The sequence below is a fragment of the Elephantulus edwardii genome, unplaced genomic scaffold (genome assembly GCF_000299155.1).
Source record: "Elephantulus edwardii isolate Elephantulus edwardi_28Jun2011 unplaced genomic scaffold, EleEdw1.0 scaffold00071, whole genome shotgun sequence".
Classification (NCBI taxonomy): Eukaryota; Metazoa; Chordata; class Mammalia; order Macroscelidea; family Macroscelididae; genus Elephantulus; species Elephantulus edwardii.
In genome coordinates, this window is record NW_006399821.1 from 3,963,315 (window position 1) to 3,975,165 (window position 11,851).

The 11,851-nt window shown below is 40.2% G+C and overlaps 1 protein-coding gene and 1 pseudogene across 1 annotated transcript in view; one reads left to right on the forward strand and one right to left on the reverse strand.

Annotated features, from left to right (window-relative positions):
* The window catches only part of GMDS (GDP-mannose 4,6-dehydratase), an 844,904-nt gene that overhangs the window by 325,556 nt on the left and 507,497 nt on the right, over positions 1–11,851 (reverse strand). The window lies entirely within an intron of this gene.
* On the forward strand, positions 8,699–9,532 carry LOC102860107 (annotated as a pseudogene).

The window sequence follows — 11,851 nt, forward strand, 5'->3', positions numbered from 1 at the left end:
TTCAATCCTGGGGACACATAATTGTAAAATATTTGTTTGCATTTGCAGTACTGAATTTTTAAAATAACTGTTATTGTTCTTCAGCTTTTTATTTTTACAAATATTCTTGGATACTTTTATATTATTTAATAAACAGTCCATATTTAAAATTTGCCCATTTGACCCCAAAACATCCATTATAGCTATTTATTTTTTCTTTTTTTTTCTTGAAATCGAGACCCATTCAAGGATCATAATTGTTTTTCCCAAGACTAATTTCTCTGCTTTTATTCATCCTTTTCCCTCTTTTCAAAATTTTTATTAATTTTAATGAAAGTTTACAGAAACTTAGGGTTTCCAGTCATTCATTCATTGTTGCACTTTTCTCCCTATCCACCCCCTCCTCCCTAATTCACTCTTCTTAAAAAGAAAAAGAAAAACTCTTAACAGTACTTTTCTTTTAGTTGTTAGAAATTTTTCAATGTGCTATTAGGTTAACTGTGATCATGAGAAAACTATACCCAGATCAAGATTAAGTTGTGTATTGCAAACAGAGCTTTTCACATAACTGGTCTCATGTCTCCTAGAGATTTGCATTTCAAATACCTGAGAAATTATCTTTTCCTTAAAAGTGTAAATAAAAGGAGACTATTTTAAGGCAGGTTTGGAAGCAGTAGTGGCATCCACTTCCTAAACCACATGCCAATGGAAACTCTATGAACTTGGAGAAATGATGATAATTATAGAAAGGCTTCGGGCCTTTTGTTCATAGGGTCACTATGAGTCATGCTCAACTCGATGGCAATAAACAGCAAATAGAACAAGGGAATGCTGCATGCTGTAAAATCAGGAAAGATGTATTTCAGGATTGGATTCTTTCTCCATACCTATTCAATCTGTATGCTGAACAAACAGTACAATTTATTTGAGAAGCTGGCTATGGAGAAAGTGATGCTATGCTTGTAGGAAGATTCACCAACAACCTGCTTTATGAAATCTTTCTTGCAGAAAAGAAAGAAGACTTGAAGCACTTACTAAAGATAAAAAATTATAGCCAGCAGAAAATGTTACATTTCCTCATCAAGGAAACAGAAGTCTTCATCACTGAACCAATAGGCAGTATCATGATAGATGGAGTTGACAGTGATTTCATTTTACTTATATCCACACCTATGGAAACAGCAATAAGGAAATCAAAAGACATGCCACAGTGGAGAAATCTGCTGTCAAAGTTCTAAAAAGCAAAGATGTCAGTTTAAAATGAACCTGATTCTAGCAATTTTGTTGCTTCATATACCTCTAAAAGCTGGACAGTGAATAAGGAGGATCAAAGAAGAATCAGTGGCTTTTAATTGTAATGTTGGAGGTGAGTATGAATATACCGTGAACTGTCAAAAGAACAACAAACTTGTCTTGGACGAAGTGCAGGTAGTGTGCTCATTAGAGGCAAAGACAGTGAAAATTCATCTCATATATTTTGGGTATGTTGCCAGGAAAGGCTAGACCTCGGAAAGAGACATCATGATGGGAAAATTATAGAATGGTTCCTAGAAAGAGGAAGACTCTCAATTAGATAGATCCACACAACTAAAATCATGAGCATGATCATGACAAGAGAGTGAGGACAGAGCAGGACAGGGCAAAGTTCAGATCTGCTGTTCCTCGGGCCACTGTGAATTATAACATATTCATGGTACATAACAAGAACAACAAAAAAATACATAGGTCAGAGAATTCCCTGTCCAAGCTCCTACAGACATGTGTGTTAAAGGAGAAACAACACAAGAAGGAGTAGAGAGACCAAATGATGATCAGCTTTAAATAGAAGGTAGCATAGAATGAAGAAGCAAATAGAGTGATTCTTTTTTTTTTTTTTTTTTTACTCTTTAGACCCAGAATAATTTGTTGATTCATTAAACACGGTAATGTGAAGCTGTGAATATTCAGTGAAATTTCTTTATACGGAATAAAATAATTTGTCCACAATGGCAAAGCAAGACCAAAACTAAACCAACAGAAAATCTTTAGAATTGCTTTTGCAGTTGCTTTTCCTGGGATTCTGTAGGGAGCTGCACTGGTAACCCAAAGATTACACCTTGCCTAAGATTTGAATCCACCAGAGGTTCCAAGGAAAAAAAGACAGCACTCTCTTCTCATGTGATTCCCAGCCTTGGAAAGCATGCTGGATGCTCAGCTATAAGTTGGTTCCAACTGGATGATAATGAGTTGAGGTGGCTTTTCCCTGAATTTGACTTTCCTAAATCTTTATTATAAGCTCTTCATTCTTAAAAGCACACCATAAGAATTACCCCATTATATCCAGAGAACCAACAGCTCAGATTAAAGCCCTTCCAGGTTATATAAAACAGAGACACTGTTGGTAATATTACGACATAGTTTTGCAATCCCTTCTCTCTATCTAACAAAGAACTTTTCAAAACTATTTTTGCAGTGGCTCAGAAAAGTTGAGAGTTCTTTGCAAAACATTAAGTTTAATTTTCAAAATAAGGAAGTGGAGTTTTAAAGACCTTTTGTACCCACAGACACCCACTGTGCATAATACACCATTTGCTTGCATGTCATTCACCCTGCAGTACTCCACTGCAACCACGAGACTTCTGCAGCTGCTTGTCCTCAGGCCTCCTCACTCATGTGTGTAGGACCCAGGCCTTCTGCTAAACATCTTCAAGTAAAGGCCAAAGTAGGCAGCTAGCAGACGGCTACATTGCTGATTCACTCTTCTGCTTTTTATTTTTCATCAAGTTTAAAGATGTTCTTAAACGGTGTTCAAAGCTCCTAGTACCTGAATTCTATTCTCTAGAAACTTATTACAATGGACAGAGGTGTCAAAATACAGGTTGCAGTGAGGTTCTTCTGGTGCACACAATAAAACTTTTATCTAGGCCTCTAAATAAAGCTTTTATCGTTGTCAGTTTTCAATTAATTTACAATGCAGGCTTGTTTATCAGCCTGGAATTGGGCCAGGCCCCAGAGTATTTGATGAGCCTTACAATAACCCCACATGCACCTGTTAATTTTGCCTCTGGGTAAACAGTTGAAAACTCCTCAGCTATTTCCTCAAAGTGGGTGGAAACAAAGAAACATGAGATTAAAAAAAATGTCTAGATTAGGGAATTGGAGATGCATTAATTTAAAAAGGGAACAGGGTCAAACCAGGGGCTAGGAGGCCAATAAGCACAGCCAAAAGCTCCCAGCAGGGTAAAAGTTCAGTTAATTCAGCCCCACGATCTATTCCAGACGTGGTAAATGAGACATTATTGGATCCAGACCTGCGACTGCTCGGAGGACCAACCTCACTTAAGTGTCATTACCCTCCCTGTCTGACCAACCTGTGCGTGGAGAGGCTGTGCTCAGCTGGCAGCCGCTCGCTTTTGTTCTTTATGATGCTCCTCTAATTCCTGCTCTGCTGTGGGAATTAGGCAGAACCACCACCATGCAAACCGCAGAACACCCAAGTTGCTTCTCTGCTAGGAGATCTTTAGTGCTTTGTTACACAGACACCCGTCCCATGGCTAACAGACTATAAACAACAGTGAAGGCTGTGTGAAGCAGGCAGCCCAAGGTGAAGGACTGGGAGAGATTTACGGGGGACGTTCGTGGACGGGGTGGCCCATCAATCACAAGCTCTTTCCTAAAATTAGATAAACTTAAAGAATAACAGCACATGGGACAGTCAGGGTAAGGTATTTTGGAAAACTTGTGTATTTATTCCAAAAAATGAGGGCAAGGTCAAAAGATGAGCTTATGTGATCAGGCTGATTTTTACCATTTAAATTATTAATGTGGAGAATGGTAAGACTGAGGAAATACTTGTTTTACCTCAAGAGAAAATAAGTGTTAGGTGTTTGCTAATGTCATTTGAACATAATACATGAATGAAACATAATTTATACACATTTTGTATGTAAACCAATGTAAAAGAAAACTATTTAAATGGATTCGGTGTCATGAACATGCTTAGTAATAATTATATGCTCATATTTAAAGAGTCAGTTGAGTTTTGAAAACTACAACCACTCTTCTTTGTGAAGTTTAGAATCTTCAAAGCAGAAATCCATTTCTCGCCTGGGCTGCTGCTTTAAAATTGTGTGATGAACATAAATTATGTGGGGCTGACCTTGTACAATGAGCATTTAAGGAGGGTAATGTGTTTGCGGGGGGTGGGGGGTGCGGGGGGGGGGACCGGGACAGTTCAGACACACCTGTCCCACGAGGAAGAAAGATCCTGTTGGGATCTGTAGCTTCTGAAGCCAAAGCATGCACTGACATCCACTTGATGACAGGAGGATGCCTGAGCGGGGTTCCCAGTGAACATTCAGCTTCTGGCTGAAAGTCTGAGGTTCAGATCCACCCAAGAGATGCCACCGAAGAAAGCCCTCAAACCTACTTTTTGAAACATCAACCATTACACACAGGCTTGTCATAAGCCAGATTTATTAATGAATCATTACTAATCATTCTGGGAAGAACCAGTCTGGTTATTGTTTTTGGGTTTTTTTGTTTGTTTGTTTTGTGCTTTATAACATTAAAGTGAGAGTTTTCTTTGACCCTCATTCCCTTACCCAAAACATGCATTTTAAACTCATTATGAAATAAAGAGAAGGAACTGAGAGACACCACACAACACTAGAGGCTTCCAGTGGCAGCCAGAGGAGAATATTCTGTCTTCTAATACAAGGGCTTCCATGTCCCAGGATCCTCTCCTGCTTCTCAATCAGAACAAGCTACTCTAAAAGGTCAGCACCGTCAAATAAGAAAAATATATCTCATCACTCAGCACCATAGATATACAGATGACACAACTTTCCTTGCAGAAAATGAAGATGACCTGAAGCACCTATTGATGTATAGCTTCCCATATAAAGAAAGCAAAAATCCACACAAATGGCCCAATAGGCAATATCATGGCATATGGAGAAAAGACTGACATTGGCAATTATTTCATTTTACTCAGCTACAAAATCAGCATCCATTGAAGCACCAGTCAAGAAATCAAATAATCCATTTAAATAGACAAATGTGCTGCAAAGTACTTTTAAAGTGCTAAAACCAAGGATATCACATTAAAGACTACGGTGACCCTGAATCAAACTATTGTATTTGCCATTGCATCATATGCATATGAAAACTGGACAATGAATTGGGAATAATAATAAACAAATCTTCAAGTTCATTATCTTACAACAAGAGAAAGCTTACTGAGTATATATTGAGTGAGTAAATGCAAATTTGGGTGTTAAGATGCACTTCAAGAAACTGCTGTGCTTCACCAGTTCTGATGTTGTTGTGTTGTTATCACTAAGTCAGAACTGATTCATAGCTGAACATGCAGAGGGTTTTCAGAAGGCAATAAACTTCAGGGGAGAAGATTACCCATATCCTGTGAGCAACTGGTGGATTCAAAATATATACCTTTTGGCCCATGTCCAAGGGAAAAAGAGTTGAAAAGGAATATTTTACAATTCTATTTTACTCAAATTTTTCTGTTCCTTAAAAAGATTTTTCCTCATAATTCCTGCCTTTCATCTTATCAGTTTATTTGATTTATTCTCATAGTCTCATTCCTATGGACTACTTCCCCTCCCTTCTTTACTGGAAATAATGGATGTCTGCTAGCAAGGAGGCACCAGCCCTGAAGTCAGTTCACAGTTTAAGAAATGTTCTTACACCTATGCTAGCCCTGATGAAGGGAAATGCAATGGGAGCACATCTTCAATTTGGTTTTACCCTTCTTAATCAAATGCACATAGAATCTTCATAAACGTACCCAAGACAGGCAATATTGCACCATGTCTTTTTGTAAAAGGTTATCACAAGATTATGTGTGTGTGTGTGTGTGTGTGTGTGTTTGCATGTGCATGTGTACATTTGAGTATGGACCTGCTGCTCTTAGAAGGTAGAGAGACTTTATTGTTGCTGTTAGGTGCCATGGAGCTGACTACAGCTCACAGTGACTCTATGAACAATAGATATGAGCCTTGCTCTATCCTGTGCATTCCTTACAATCTTGCTTATGCTTAACTCCATTGTTACAACCACCATGCCAATATGTCTTGAGGGTTTTGTTCACCTTTCTCAGCATGATGTCTTTAGGTAAGGACTAGTCCCTCCTGACAACAGGCGCAAAGTATGTGAGGCAAAAGAGATACAGATAAAACATTGTTTCAAGATGTCCATACCTGCAGAGCCTATTAAAAGTGTCAAATATTAAGTTAGACTACTTAACAGTGACACTATTAGTTCACTAGAGAGAATATTCACAGCGAGTCAATCATATTAACCTTGTTGTTGTTGGTATATGCTGTTGAGTCGCTTGTGACTCATAGTAACCTTATGTACAACAGTTCTAAACTCTGCTCTGTCATGTACCAATCACACTGTCTCCAATACACCCATCCCGATTACCCCACTGAATCAAACCATCTCATAGAGGGCCTTCCCCTCCTAGCCCTACCAACATGATGTCCCTCCCCAAGGACCGGTCCCTCCTTAGAACATGTCCAAAGTATGTTAGACGGAGTCTCAGAATCCTTGCCTCCAAGGAGCCGCCCAGTTTAACCCTTTCTAGGACAAATCTGTTTGTTTTCCTAGCAGTCCATGGTACTCTCAATACTCTTCTCCAGCATCAAAGCTCAAAGGCATCAATTCTCCTTCTATCCTCCTTAGTCATTGTCCAACTCTCTGGTGCATAACAAGTGATTGTAAAGACCATGGCCTGTATCAGACGCATCTTAGTCTCCAGAGAGACACCATTGCTCTTCAGTACTTGGGAGAGGTCCCTGACAGCAGACTTTCCCGTGGCAATGTGTCTTTTAATTTCCTGGCTACTGGTGCCGAGAGTGTTGACTGTGGAGCCAAGCAAACTAAAGCTGTGAACAATCTCAATCTCTTCACCATCCATCCTGATGCTGCTAATTGGACCAGTGGTGAGAATCTTTGTCTTCTTGACATTGCCTAGTTAAAATAATCCAGAAAGGCAGATAAAGGGATTGCTATCAGATTCATTTACTCATCACACATGGTGACACATACAAACTCAATGTGACACAAACCTTGTTATTCATGTTTGAAAGCCCCTGAGTTTTATGAATGAATCCTACACATACAGTGTATTTTGGATTTTTAGCAATTTCCCCTTCTGATATCAGCACAAAACACACCTCTCTTCAGTTTCTTAGCCCTGCACAGAGAAGGGACACAGTCATCAGTGAGATAACATACAGTGAAGGTTTTTGTCAGCTGTCAGCATTTCCATGACTGCCAAATACAGCCAAAAGTGCACAATCTAGAGAGTATAAAATTGGTAAATTAGACCTTCTAAAGATTAAATCCCTGTGTGCATCAAAACATTTTTCCAATAGAGTGAAAAAGAAAACCTACAGATTGGGAAAAAACATTTGGCAATCTCATACCAGGCAAGGGTCTCACACCAAAAGTTAAAAAAATCCTATAAGGTCTACACAAGAAAAAGACTGATACACTATTACAAAAGAACAGAAGATATGGAAAGACTTTTCACAGAGGAAGATATACGAATGGTCAACAGACACATGAAGAAATGTTCCAAATCACTGGCAATAAGAGACATGTAAATCAAAACCACAATGAGATGCCATCTTACTCCAGTGGCAGTGGCAAAGTTTAACAGGACAGGAAATAATAAATGTTGGAGAGGATGTGGAGAGATAGGCACTCTTACACATTGTTGGTAAGATTGTAAAATGTCATAATCACTCTAGAAGGCAGTTTGGCATTTCCTCAGAAAGCTGAACATAGAAATTCCATATGATCCATCTCCAAGAAAATGAGAATTGAGGCACAAACAGAGACTTGTACACTAATGTTTGTAGCAGCATTATTCACCATTACAAGAACACGGAAATGGCCCAAATGCCCAACCACAATCGAATGGACTGAGAAATGTTGATACAATCACATGATGGAATATTACACAGTACACAGGAGCAATGATTTTATAAATCACTACCTAACTTGGGAGGGATTGGAGAACATTATGCTAAGGGAACTAACTCAGTTTCACAAGGACAAATACTGTATAAGACCATTATTATAGAAATATATAATTAGGAAAATGTGTATAAGGATCAAAGAGGGGGGAAGCAGAGGGGCAAAGATGGGCAGGAGGGGATAATCATAGGGTTGCACAATTTGATGGGTGGGGGAGGAATGAGGTTAAGGAAATGGGAAAGATCTGGTGTGAAAAACAATGAATATGAACTTTGTAGGTAAACCAGTATAAAATAAGAATTTTATATTTAAAAAAAGGAAAGAAAAAGATGTATCACACTGGGGGAAAAAAGAGCTTCCTCAAGGATTAATACCTCAGCAGTAAAAACGCATATCCACGGTCCTGTCCGCCAGCCCATGCTCCCGCCGCGAGGTATCTGTTCTCCGGGATTTTAGAACTACGCTGCTTCCTCCTCTTTCGTACTGTTGGAGGCACCCGCAGCAAATCTTAGCGCTCTGTTAACCGAAGGCAACACGAGGCCGGATCATCCGGCCAGGTTGCTGCCGAGTGGAACAGAGGCTTGTCTTTGCGCCTAGTGAGTAGAGTAGGAGAAGCGCAAAGTTGGAGCGCTTGGGTCACTCAAGCACAGGTTCGGGACCAACACTGACCTGCGAGGCCCCGAGCTGGTTGTACAGGCTCGACACAGACGAATGGACCGAGCAAGGCGACATGGCCTCGTCCTTGCTGCCCACGGGGGCCACCACGGGTGACAGCGGTGGAGAACTGAGCTCGGGGGACGACTCGGGCGATGCCTGTGAATCCCTCCAGAACCCCGAGACCGAGGCATTCAGGAACCTGACAGAGCTGTTTGAGAAGGCTGCAGCCCATCTCCAAGGCCTGATTCAGGTGGCCAGCAGGGAACAGCTCTTGTACCTGTGTGCTAGATACAAGCAGGTCAAAGTTGGAAATTGCAATACTCCTAAACCAAGCTTCTTTGATTTTGAAGGAAAGCAAAAATGGGAAGCATGGAAAGCACTTGGTGATTCAAGCCCCAGTCAAGCCATGCAGGAGTATATTGCAGTAGTAAAAAAAATTAGATCCAGATTGGAATCCTCAGGCACCAATGAAGAAAGGAAAAGAAGGAAATACTGGGTTTGGTGGTCCGGTCATTAGTTCACTGTACCATGAAGAAATCATCAGGGAAGAAAAAAACATATTCGATTACTGCGGGGAAAACAACATTGACCATATAACCAAAGCCATCAAATAAAAAAATGTGGATATGAATATGAAAGATGAAGAGGGTAGAGCTCTACTCCACTGGGCCTGTGACCGAGGACATAAGGAACTAGTGACTGTCTTGCTACAGTACAAAGCTGACATCAATTGTCAGGACAATGAAGGTCAAACAGCTCTACATTATGCTGCGGCCTGCGAGTTTGTGGACATCGTGGAGCTGCAGACCCCACACTGCGTGACCAGGACGGCTGCCTGCCGGAGGAGGTGACGGACTGCAGGGCCGTGGCACAGGTGCTACAGCAGCACACCACCCGCACAGTGTAGTCGGGGAGCAGAGGCTGCTGTCTACAGCGTAGGGCTTCACTGAGAGAGAAAACCACAGATATGGCATTTCTTTTGATATTCACTAGCTAATAAAATCAGGGCATCCTGAGGAGCTTGGATTCTGAAAAAAAAAAACAAAAACAAAAACAAAAACAAAAAACAAAAAAAAAAACCCCACCGCATATCCACGTAAAACTTGGTACCAAAATAAATTTCATTCTTTAAAATGGGAAAATGCACTTGTTTTTAAAGTAAAATTTTTTAATACACACCAATCTGCCAGATAGACAATTTCCTCCTGTGATTTACAGCCCCAGAAAACTCATAGAATTTCAGCTAGGAGTGGATTCTAATTCTAATTGTATAACAGTGAGTAAATAAGTAGAGAGAATTTCCTATATTCAGGTTTGTGATTAAAAAACTTAAAGAAGGGTGTAGATGGGGTCACTGGTATGGAGGCACTTCTTGATGGCACAAAGTTTTCAAACTAGGAATTGAGAATTAAAAACCTAGATGGTTACTGTTTTGGTATCCAAAACTACAACCAAACAAAACACATTCATTGAGCTGACCCTGAATTGAATGAAATTGCTCCACAGGATTTCCAAAGTGGTAAATCTTTACAGAAAGTAGATGGTCTCATCCTTCTCCTGCAGAACAGCTAGTGTATTTGAACCACTAACCTTTCATTAGTAGCCTATTCTTATAGCCACTGAACCAACAAGGCATTTCCGTTTTGGCACAAACAAAAATGTCAAATTATAAACACCCAAAATCTTCTGTTAATGATAATTTTCACCAACATGATCTACCCTCCATTCACCCTTCTAGAATTGTGGTTTTCAAATGGAGTGATTTTGTCCCTGAAGGAATATTAAATAAATTTTTGTTGTTGTTATAAAAACTAGGGTTGTGTGGATGCTACTGATATCTACCGGGTAGAGATGAGACACACTGTGGAGAATCTTGAATTGTCCAATTCAAACTATCAACACTTCACAAAATTGAGAGTATTATCCTACAAGCTAGTCCTGAAAATCCTGTCATAGAGTTTCTTATTCAAGATATGAGGGCTCTGCCTACATATACCAAGATGTAGGCAGAGCACTCTGGGTCCAGTGATGTCTTTAGCTGGACTCTGCTGCTCCTTAAGTTCGCAGGAGGAACAGTAGTCTACAAGCCTGGATTACTTATCCTTCAATATTTACTATCAGAGAAGCAATTAGAAAAAAGGAAATAACTGGAAGATTCTATGCTCTGAACGGTTGCTAGAGTTTTTTGTTTTTCAGGGAGATCCCATGGGGTCAGAGTGAGGTGGAGTTGTCTGACAAAGATTCAAGTATCCAGGCCACAGCCAACACTCACTTGGCATGAAAAGCTCTTCAGTCACTTTTTTTATCTATGAAAAGCACACCTATACCCAGGTTTAATCACTACATCTCCTACTGTGTTTCAGGAAGGATATTAGGTACTCACTGTACCTTGCCTATCTACGTGGAAATGTGCAGGGAAGGACAGTCTAAATAAACAAAAAGGAGGTCCCTAGGCCGACTCTGTGTCAGAAGTTGCAGCATTTTCTCCAGTTGCCCTTCATTTGCTTAAACCATCAATCAAGAACCACATGTTGGTGGCTCAAATTTCAGCTCCTTTTCTTTCTTTTATCACTGACAGAAAGGGCAAGTTGGTGACCAAAGAGTAAGTAGCAAGAAGCAGGAGAATGGGCAGATGTAGCAGAAGGCACTGGACAAATAAGGGACCCCATCCCTTCAGCATCTAGCTACACTAGCCAGAGAGATGTTTGTGCAAGCACAGTGAGCAAGCCCCTTCAATATCCAGGTCCACCAGTTAAAGACGGAGTTTGTGTGCAGTGAGCGCACCTCTTCAGCATCTACATCCTCTAGGCAGAGAGAAGTGCTGGTTCAAGCAGAGTGAATGATCCCCTTCAGCATCTGCATTCACTAGTTCAGAGAGGAAGGGTTTGTGCAAACACAGTGAACAAGCCTCTTAATCTGCCTTGATAATTGTCCTGGGGAGTGGCAAACGATGACAAACATTAGATGTAAACTGAACAATCATCTGCTAAGCAAAATATACAATCAGACAAGACAGTGAAACATGTTACTTTTCCTCTTCAAAACAGAATTACATTCAGACCCTGATTAGCAGATTGGCAGGGAAGTATTCACAAAATCATCCTCCCAGAACTGGAAACATTTGAAAATGATTTTAAATTTACCTCCTGAACACTTTCTAGGTATTCTTTCCATTCTTTTTCTTTTCTATGTACACACATACACATATGGATGGTATGGAGAGCTA